An 11786-nucleotide genomic window follows, 5' to 3' on the forward strand; every position below is an offset into this window, starting at 1 on the left:
TAGGGATGTAGGAGAAATACTGTTCTTGCATGTTGGACTTGCACTTTTACAAATAAAGCTTTGAAACCTTGTTCTTGTCTGGTCTGAAATTACTCAAGGGATGCAATGCAAGTAACAGACACATATAGTCTACAGCTTGGGTCATTGAGCACATTGAGTTATGAAGACAGCACCAAAAGAAGTAACACATTGTGGAGTACAAGCTTGTGATTACCAAGGGTAACGGAAGTTCACCAAGCAGCCTGTCATTAAGTGTGTACATGTGCTAAGTAGGACACCCTCTTGCAGGAAGAGGTTGTTGTCGGCACTCTCACTGTGAGCTGGTCCGTGTCCCATAGCAATGGTAGCAGACTCTCGCTGCACAGGTCCCCAGCCTGTACACATGTACACAAGAGTTAAGTGAGCTTAAGTGCATGCATAGAGTCTGCACAAGGTGTGCGGTGGGACTCCTGACCGTTACTAGGTGTGAGGAAGCGGTGATAGGCTGAACAGGTGAATGAGGATAAAGCTCAGCAGAGCCCTCCTAAATGAAAATTACAGAGAAGGTGTACATTGTCACAGGGACCCAAGAGTTAACTCGATAACAGTTATGGTGCAAGTGAACACAGTGTACGCTCATCTCTACTAGCAGAGGCCTGCCTTAAGGTTGAGTATTCTTGCATGGCAGCCTCGGCCTTATCCCAGGGCAATGATGGAAACAGTACAGAAGTAAAGGTACCCCAAGTGTAGTAAAGTGATCCTATTACAGGTGCCTAGTGTAATCCAGAAGAACCCACCCCAGGGTAGGCCTCTCATGTGACTTTTGCATGGCGCCCAACGAGGAAGGAAACATGGAGGACATGACGTCCACCACAGCACCCTACATTACACCTTTACAAGTATGCTGAAATGAATTATGCTGACCAGGGGAGAGAGGATAAATATTACCTTATCGGAGTGCTGCTGCTTCTCCACTTTTCATTCACAAGCTGCAAGAAGGTTGGTGACGAGCCTATATAATATAACTGAAGCAGAGAGATTGGTGTTATCCATTTGGATGTGATGCCTTGCAGATATGTGTTGACCTCAGGAGTGGACAGACAGAAATAAAGATTTGATAGCAGATAAGACAGTCCTTAAATGTTTATTTCCTACTGAGTCTTTAGCTGTTTGCTTGGAGTTTACCGTTGACGAGAACCTATTAATTATACAGTATATGCATATTTTAAGAATGTTATTTACCTGTAAAAGCTTCCACTGTATAGACATCCAAAAGCCCCCATGACTGCTGAGCAAACTCAGAGCTGTAGTAACACTCTATAGTATTCCTCTTTACTCCTTCCACGGCAGCTACATAAAAAGGATATATAGGAAGGGGAGGGGCGAATGAGCTGGGCCAGCACAGAGAATAAAGAGGCACATCCAGAAGAAGGGAGTGCTAAACCATGCAAGGAGGGAGGGGTCTGTGTCAGGGAATTGACAATTGCACATCACGTCATCAAATTGCACATCAGAGGCACATCACGTCATCAAAAACAGTTATGGAAAGTTAAAATGTAGATAAACATTTAAAATGCTTGTTTTTATGTGCTTTCACCTGTCATATCTAAGTTTGTGACAGAGCCCTTTTATGGAATCTGTCACTTTTCCTTATGAGGGCAAAGTGACATTATCTGTGACCCCCTCCTCGACCCACATATAACCACTTTCAGGTGATTGCCCACTGCTCCTTGCTCTGCCTCAACTGGCCCAAAATATCCTGGTACTACTATTCATGGCTAGAGAACAATCACGTGATAAAAGAGGTTCCTTCACTGCTCCCTCTAGCCACCAACACTAGCTGAGAAATGGAATCTTTCCTGCTGGCTCAGATGGAAGAAGGAGCAGCATGGGATTGCTGGAAAAGTGTGCATCGGTGGGTCAAGGGTATTGTAATGGGGGTTGAACAAACAAAGTGTCAGTTTCTTCAAAGGGAATCTACCAGGACAAAAATATTGTTTTTTATTTTTTCCCTTTTATAGGTTGAACTAAATGGACTTGTGTCTTGTTTTCAACCTGACTAACCATGTAGTGAGTTACTGACATGCAACAAACATGTGCATACAGTGTCTGAAATGTAGACTGCAACTTCAAAACAAATCAACAACAGTTCCTAAATTCTTACCCTGATAAGTTACCCATCCTTCCTTATTCCTTCCTTGAAGAATGATAGAGTGATCTACCAAACTCTTTCATTACAAGATTTTGCGACATGATGAATCAGGTTGTCAGTGTCTGTAGGGGTGTCTGAGGACATTAAGCAATAAACAGGAAAAAAGCTCTCATAGGACACCTACATTTAGTATTTGGCATAATTCAGATGAGGTGATTGTGGCCATATTGGTGTCCTTGTACTGGTTGGACCCTGAAAACTTGTCCTGAAAATTTGATGCAAATAAAAAAAGTATCACAAAATCGTACTAAATAGTTTTTTGCATATGTAGCACCCTCCTAGGTAGGTGCTAGGAAAACCATAAGGGAGGCCCTGTCTGCTTATCAGGGGGGCCTATTTGTTCAGTCAGGCTGTCATGTGTTTCCAGGGTGTCTGTTGTGTTGGGGAGTCTCCCCACTGTGCCAATGGGGGTTCCTATTGGACAGTGGAGGAAACCTAACCAATAGCACACCAGGGCTTGTATATATGCCAGAGGGCAGAATCTGCCGCAAAGCACCCTGGGATGGGGTATAAGTCTGAGGGAGACACATGACGCAGCGTCTTTGGCGGTAAGCAGAGTCCCAGGAGGAGGGTGACGGCTGTCTCTCCTCCTGCCAGCGTGAGGAAGGTGTCTTGGGCAGTCCACTTAGAGGACAGAAGGTTGACCTGAGCTGCAGAGAGGGATCCAGTGTGCTGTGGACCGAGTGGAGCTGCTGGGCTGAACTTTCCAGGAAAAACAGTATCGTGAGTACTCAAAACTGCCCAGGGGTCTGCCTAGGAGAGGGGACCACTCCAGAAGCTCAGAGGGATCCGGGAGTCAGCTAATCAGTAGAGAAGGCTTAGAAAGGGGGTGCCAGAGTCTAAGCCCTGAAGATAAGTGTGTGAGACAGGGTGCCAGTGCGGCCCTGAAGCGTACAAGTGTTCAGCAGTGCAGCAGTGATAAAGTAGCTACCTCAGCAAGGAGTGCCAAAGGGAGCTTCAAATGGGACTTTGAGTTACAAGGAGGTGATCAGAAGTCAGCTCAGCATTAACAGGCAGCAGGCCAGTGTTAACCTGCGTTAACCAGCGTTGACTGGCATCAAGTCAGCGCCAACAGGCATTTTTCAGTTGTCCTCAGCAAATTGTGCATAGTTGAGCCAAAGGAGTATCCCACTCATCCCTTCTCCCATCCAAGTTCTCAATAAATATAAAAATCCAAAGATACTGGACTGGTCATTGTCTCAGTGCTCACACTTGGAGAACATGCTTAAATGTGCTGTTGTTGCTAGTGGTAACCCAGGGGGACCCACATCCAGCACAATGGCTGGGAATGCTGCTACACATAATTGACTTATTAGAAAAAAAAAAGTAACTCTACAAAACGTACCTTAATGCTGAACTCCAGGCAAAAATGAATGCAGCTTTGTATTCATTAAAACATCCTAAATGTATTTTACATAAACGAAGCAGTATAAATATCTGAATCTGACTGGTTTCATCCTATTACAGTCCTTGTACAGGAGAACTCAGACCAGCAGTAGCAGTATATGAAGCATGCGATAAGAGGAAAGAGCAGGGTGACAGAGAGATTACCTCATCAGTTTGCTGCTTCTGCTTTCACTCTTCATGCACAGGCTGGAGCAAGGAGGAGACCTGTAAAAGTTACTGATCTGCAGCAGAGAAAAATCAGATCTCTTTCTCTGCCAGACAAAGCTGGATGGACAGAAAAACAAATACTCTGTCAAGTAAAGCAGCTATTTGTCATATAGTTCAGCTTTAAAGCGTAACTCCACTTTTATTGAAAAAAAAAAAAAAAAAAAAACATTCCCCTCCGGGTGATCTATGTGTATTTACAAGGATTTTAACAAACATTGTTGCAGATCCCTACCTTTTGTTATTGTGATGAAATCATTGTTCCTTCCTCTGTGCCTTTGTGCTGAGTGGGTCTAATGGGAGTGGTTTCATATTTATCTATCACCTGTGGCAGCTGCAGGGCTCTAATGAGGGAATCTGCTTGGCCTGCATCCCTTTAGACATGTTCCTATTGGGAATATCTCACCAAAAATGACATTTTTGTTGCAGGGGATGCCAGAAATCTGACTTGTATCTTAAGCACTTCTGGGAAAAGACTTCTGGGAAAATTTGTGAGCAAATCACACAAGCAGAAAATTATGTTTCTGGGGTGTGGTCAGTATACATTCTGTGTACAGGACAGCTCCAGGTAGCCATATTGCATTGCATTTTCAGAAAATTACAGGCTGCAGATTGAAAAGGAAAGGTTATTTTTAATAACATTCAATTGCAATATGATTTGTGTCACAATTGTATACGCTATATTGTTTTTTCTTTATTTGCAATTTTTTTCCCCCACAAAAGTGGAGTTACCATTTAAAGGTCAACTTCACTCAAAACAGGTATTTCAGATTTAAATAGTATTAATATTATTTAAGTTTACATCACATGGCACTTTGTTTTTCCTTTTAAGAGACTCCTGTGATCAAAATTTCCGGTTGTGTCCAACTACTGTGAACGTTACAAAGACAGATGATGGTGTCATGCTACGCTGATGGTTCCTCTTTAATGCAGAATAAACAAGTAATTGCTGAGTCCAGACACAAGAGTTTGGGGACACAAACTACTGCAAGAAAATGTCACCATTGGAGTCTCTGTGGGACACAGCAGGCCAACAGGTACATCAAACCATCAGTGAAATGTCAGTTTAGAAATGAGTTGAACTTTAATCCCTGTTGTGGATTATTGGAATGCAATTGATCCATGATGTAAGCTTCTCACAGGATTCGTGGGCAGGATCACTCATGCCGAGCAAATTAGTAATTGGGATGACAGCAGAGGGAACTGGGTGGAGATAGAGGGATAGTAGTAATGAGCAGAGGCTGCTAAATGTACAGTACAGATTTAGAGGAATTTTGGTATATATTGTTTCATTTTATTTGTAGCCATTGGATGTGACTCATGGAACAAACAGTGCTGTGGTATGGCCTGTGTGAATTTCTGTTTGCAGGGTCAAGCTGCAGCTTCCCTGTGCTTTGCATGGCGGTGAAAAATTCTCCAGTTTGTTATGAAGCAACACAGTCAGTTTCTGATTTCTGACATTTCAGCACTATGGACCACTTCAGCCAGGGGTGTAACTACAGATTATGGAGCCCCATAGCAAATTTTTATAGAGTCCTCCCAGGGACCTTCCTACAGTCATTGATCTTAACATAAAGTATATGTAAATCAAGGACAATTATCAGAAGAAGTGTCATCATAGTCTGTAGATTAATGGGGACCAGAGCTGTGGACAGTAGTTATCTGGGAGGGGAAGAACATCAGTGTAGGGAATTAAGGCATCTTTCACATGGGAGCCTCCATGAAGCGGGATCTGCTTGTTCAGCAGGGGATTTCTCCGCTAATGCCTGCTGAGCAGGCAGATGATAGGTCCATGTCCACTCCACTATGCAGATCAGATACGGACACAGCCCGCTGTCATCTATGGGGCAATTGGATGGAACCGGACCACATGTCCCTTTCCTTCCAATGCCATCCGGTCTGCTAGAGGGATGGGGAATGGGTCCCTCATCCGCCTGTTTTTAGTGGACAGGATATTGGATGGCATGTGTCTGCTGACATCCACCACTCCAAAGAAGAGACTGGAGGGTATGATCAGATCTGCCGGGAAAATGTGTCTGCTGACATCCACCACTCCAAAGAAGAGATTGGAGGGTATGATCAGATCTGCCGGGAAAACTGACAGGCAGACCTGAATGGATCGCCTGTGTGAAAGCGGCCTAACTTTTACATTCATTTTCCAGCAAACCATTCATTAGCCTTTTCCAGAATCTCAGATCTCTGGATCTTGTGGAAACCTTTAGGCTGTCCAACCCCTTCCACTACCACTGCAAGCAAGTGTTCAAAGAGGTGGTATAATAAATAAAAAAAAAAAGAGTAGACAAAATGAGGACAATCATAATATATTATATTACTGTTATAATAATAGTCCTGCACACAATGAATTTATAGTCCTGATATAAACTGCTTTAACCACTTGCCGACTGCCTAACGACGATTCACGTCAGCAGTCAGCCCCTCACAGGCAAAGTGACGCAGGTCTACGTCGCTAGCCTGTGAGGCTCTAGGGAGCAAGCGCGCGCCGCTGGAGGCGCGCTCCCACTCCCGCTCGCTCACAGACCCCCCCGCGCGAGTGACCGGCAGACCCGATGTCCGCCGGTCACTCACGATCGTCGGTTACACCGGGGGAAAGGCAGGCGGCTAATGTAAACAAAGCCGCCTGTCATTCTCCCCTGTGTAACAGCACAGATCATACAGTCCTGCTATGTAGGACCATTGATCTCGGCTGTTACACACACAGCCACATCCAATCACAGTTAGAATCACGCCCCTAGGGACACACTTAACCCCTCCCTCTCAAATAAAGTTAACCGCTTCCCTGCCAGTGTCATTTTTACAGTAACAGTGCATATGTATAGCACTGATTACTGTAGTAATGTCACTGGTACCCCCAAAAGTGTCAAAAATGTCAGTCAAGGGTCCGATCTGTTCGCCGCAATCCCTCAAAAAAAAAATTGCAGATCGCCGCCATTACTCATTAAAAAAAAAACAATAAAAATGACAAAAATCTTTCCCGTAGTTAGTAAACGCAATAACTTTTGCGCAAACCAATCGAAATACGCTTTTTGCGATTTTTTTTACCAAACATATGTAGCAGAAAACAAATTGGCCTAAAATGTTAAAAAATTTTGATTTTTAAATTTTTTGGGGGGAATTTCATGTAAAAAAAAAGTGAAAAATATTGTTATTTTTGCAAAATTGTCGCTCTTTTTTTGTTTATAGTGCATGATCAAAAAATCGCACAGGTGATCAAATACCACTAAAAGAAAGCTCTGTTTGTGGGAAAAAAAGGACGTCAATTTCATTTGGGTACAGCTTCGCACGACCGTGCAATTGTCCATTAAATGTGGAATAAGGGAATAATAACCGCGCTAAAGGAACAGATAAATTAGAACAGCAGCAACTTCAAGTGTGACCACACCCTAATAAATATTATACATATAAGTCGCGCTAAATATTAGATGGAGATGTGAAGTCCATAAAAGTCCAAAACAATATTATTGATAAATTCCAGGACCAAACTCCCTTAAGGGTATGTGCTTACCAGATGAAGGTAAGGAAAAGGCAGTCTCGCTGCGTGGAAACTTGTCACCTTGACAGTAGATCCAAGCTTCTATGATCGATCAACTCAGTGGACATGGGATCATGAAAAGCAAAAAAAGTACCGCAATAGCGTAAAACCCAACAAACAAATTGTGACTATCACCAAGGTGTGGGTAAATGAAAATTGTGATGTGATATGACCTCCACCACAATAAATGAAATAAATAAATCATGCAAAAATATAGGGAACTTAGGGTGAATAACCCCTACCAGAGAGGTTAAGGGTTGATGCCTTAAGTGATTAATGTGTATCGGTTGGAGTAGCCTCTTACCAAACAGAAAAAATAATGACACAGTGAAGAAAACGTTGAAAAAAAGGTAATCGTGCTGAACCACCACCAGCTGAATTCGCCTCTTACCTTGGATAGATATAGATTAGCCAAAGTGCACTAAGCAAATCCAGTGTACCACTCAGGAGCCAGCAATTTCACACCTGTGAGAGTTGCCTCTTACCACATATGAAGTTGTATCAAGCCTATAGGGTAAATCAAGTGGCCAAAGACCGACCCCAAATTGAATCCAAGCCTGTGTGTATACGAATAACCAGGGGATCCGACCAGAGGTGTAGGTAACTGGGTCTCAGAAGTTTCAGCAATATAGGATATCACCACTGCAACAGGGAGCGAGAACCGCAGATGAAGACCACGAACTGAGAAGCCGCAACACACTTGTAATCGACCGCACAGACTCATGAACACGGAGGGAGCTGGACAGAGTTGGCCTAGTGACTTGTAGTTTCGTGCACTCAGTGCAGAAGCAGCCCTCCTCTGCCTGTCTCGGCTCTTCAAGGCAACCGTGTTCATGAGTCTGTGCGGTCGATTACAAGTGTGTTGCGGCTTCTCAGTTCGTGGTCTTCATCTGCGGTTCTCGCTCCCTGTTGCAGTGGTGATATCCTATATTGCTGAAACTTCTGAGACCCAGTTACCTACACCTCTGGTCGGATCCCCTGGTTATTCGTATACACACAGGCTTGGATTCAATTTGGGGTCGGTCTTTGGCCACTTGATTTACCCTATAGGCTTGATACAACTTCATATGTGGTAAGAGGCAACTCTCACAGGTGTGAAATTGCTGGCTCCTGAGTGGTACACTGGATTTGCTTAGTGCACTTTGGCTAATCTATATCTATCCAAGGTAAGAGGCGAATTCAGCTGGTGGTGGTTCAGCACGATTACCTTTTTTTCAACGTTTTCTTCACTGTGTCATTATTTTTTCTGTTTGGTAAGAGGCTACTCCAACCGATACACATTAATCACTTAAGGCATCAACCCTTAACCTCTCTGGTAGGGGTTATTCACCCTAAGTTCCCTATATTTTTGCATGATTTATTTATTTCATTTATTGTGGTGGAGGTCATATCACATCACAATTTTCATTTACCCACACCTTGGTGATAGTCACAATTTGTTTGTTGGGTTTTACGCTATTGCGGTACTTTTTTTGCTTTTCATGATCCCATGTCCACTGAGTTGATCGATCATAGAAGCTTGGATCTACTGTCAAGGTGACAAGTTTCCACGCAGCGAGACTGCCTTTTCCTTACCTTCATCTGGTAAGCACATACCCTTAAGGGAGTTTGGTCCTGGAATTTATCAATAATATTGTTTTGGACTTTTATGGACTTCACATCTCCATCTAATATTTAGCGCGACTTATATGTATAATAATTGTCCATTAAAGTCATGCAGTGCCCAATCGCAAAATAGGCCCTGGTCAGGAAGGGGGTAAAATCTTCAATTGAAAAGCAAGGGGGATAAATGAAGGTGTGTGGAAAACAGCCAGTCCCTAGTTTGAAGTACTTACCCACCAGTCTGCTAACAAACCAAATAAACCTGTCTAACAATATGGGTTAAAAACAGGAGTTTAGTTAACACACATTTGCAAATGCATGCGAAAGCTGCAAGGCCAACAACAAGGCATCCTGTGTATCTTGCAGAACCTAACACTAAATAACACTGCTCAACCTGAGTGTCTGAGTGTCTTCACAAAAGGAAGGACATGCTGCTAATGGATGGATGGGAAACAGATGGGATTGGAGATCGCCCAATCCTCCCCCATCTGCTCCAATCCATGACTGGTAAAATCTTCCGGGGCTTAAAGTGGAGTTCCGGGCACAGAAAGCATTTTTCAATAAACATACCCCCAGGACAGTCAGGGCTAGTACATTCCACAATGGCTAGCCTCTGATCTGTCCCGGTTCGCACTTACCTTTTAGAAGAAATACTCACTTATAAAATTTCTTCCACAGCGTTTCCATCTCTCTTGTGGGCAGCTGAAGCCGGCGCGGTCCTCTTCGGCGTCTTCTTCCGCGTCTTCTTCTCCCAGAATGCGCCTGCACCGGCCCCTCTCGTCACTTCCGGTGCGGCGCCGCATTCCTCCACAGCTTCTGGGCATGCCCAGAAGCTGTTTAGCAGGGGAATGCGGCATCGCCCGGAAGTGACGAGCGGGGCCGGTGCCGTCACATTGATTCCTGGGAGCGATGATGTTCAGCTCCCAGGAATCAGTGCAAGCCAGGTAGTGACGGCGGCGCAGAGGGAGGAAGTGAAGACTAGGTGAGTATCTTCGATCTTCAATTACAAGGTAAGTAAATAAAAAAAAAAAACCTAACTATCCAATTCTGTTTCAGGTGAAGGGGAAGAAGCGGACGGGCACAAAAAAAAATATCGATTTTGTGCCCGGAACTCCGCTTTAAGTGGTTAAACTGTGGATTTTTTGTTTTGTTTTTTGTTTTCTTCTGCAGAACCACAGACAGCTGTTAGTTTTAGACACTCTGGAACTTTTACAACCTGGGAAAACGGCATTATGAGTACAGGAATAACTTTAGTCCTGGCCAGGATGACCAGAAGCCCCGATAGCATAAAATCTACACTAAAGCTGGCCATAAACATATGGATTCCTCCATCTACACTAACAGCGAGAATGGAAAAATCACCCCCGCTGGGCCATTGTATTTTCACAGCTGAAGGCGCTTCAGAAGCAGGCGGTGTTCAGCCAACAGTTCTGTGACAAGCTCCTTCAACAAAAATCAATTAAACAATCGACTTTTGTCAAATGGAGTGGTGCTGGCAGTGCCATACACTGTTTGAATTTTGGTTGAGTCAGCAGGCATTGGAGGAAATTAATGCAGTGCATGACCAACTTAAAGTGGTTGTAAACCTTCAGTGCATGCAACACAGAAGAAAAGCGCCAAATTAATGTGCCCACATTGCAAAAGCAAATGGCTGTACTTTCACCTTATACATTTTATCCCCTGTGCCTGTCTGAGCCCTCAGAATATCACCAATCAGTGGGTGTGTCTGCATGCCAGAGCTCAGGAGGCAGAGTCATGACCATGGGTGTCCTCAGAACATTTTTCAGGGGGGGGGGGGGGGACATCATTTTAAGGTCACCCATGCTCCGCTACCTTTTCAACAATGTCATGTAGGGGAGGGGCTTAGCCATTATACTTATTCTGAGTATTTATTTTTAAAGGGAAAACAGCAGCATTTATTTTTAAAGCATTTGTTAACCTAAAAAAAAGAAAAATTGATCCTGTTCCCTTAAAGCATGTAATACAGCACAGTGCTTGTGCTGTGTAATTTGGCCCCTTATATCACATACAATACCTGGCTGGTCCGGCCTGGCTATGTCCTCCCCTCCGTAAACTGACCACGGTATACAATGGCTGCTGAGCCCTGATATCGTGGTCAGTTTACGTGTCTCCATCATCCCCAGCTCTCTTGTCCTCCTCTGTCCTCCCTGCCTGTCTGTTCCTGTGTCAGTGCCCCTCCTGCTGCTGTAGTTTCATTTAAAGTTTCATATTCTGTCTGCAGTCTGTTTAATAATCCTGTGTGCCCCTGTGTCTGAGTTTTATAAAAATAAGCCGTTCTTTACAAGTTTTCAGAGCACCAATCGCCGCTCACATGACCCGCCACCTCTCTCCTCTTCTCCCCCTCCCCTCCTGACAGGTGTCCGCATGGAATACTCTGCCCTGCCCTTGACAAGAGAGCCGACGGGTCACATGAGCGGCACTCAGCGGTATAAAAACAGGTAAAGAACATCTTATTTTTTTAAAACAGAGACACAGGGGCACACAGGATTATTAAACAGACTAGACAGGATGGTATAAAGTGGCTTAACAGCCATTTTAAAGGGGAAGTTGAGATTCCAGGGGGAGGGGCTGTCAGGGAACTTCCCACAAGAGAGCTGGATCTTCCGCCCACACTTATGCAGCGACGCCCAGTGGCCTATTTAAACCAGCCTGCTCCAGCCATTAGTTGCTGGATGATCTTCAGCTTCCTGTTTCCTGTTTCCTGTGTTCCTGTTCCTGTTTACTTGGATTACCTGTTACCGACCCGGCTTGTCTCACCTGTCTTGTCTCTCCTCCTGGCTCCGACCATCGGCTTGTTTACCTACTCTGCTC

The sequence above is a fragment of the Pelophylax lessonae genome (genome assembly GCF_965119305.1).
Source record: "Pelophylax lessonae genome assembly, chromosome: 3".
Lineage (NCBI taxonomy): Eukaryota > Metazoa > Chordata > Amphibia > Anura > Ranidae > Pelophylax > Pelophylax lessonae.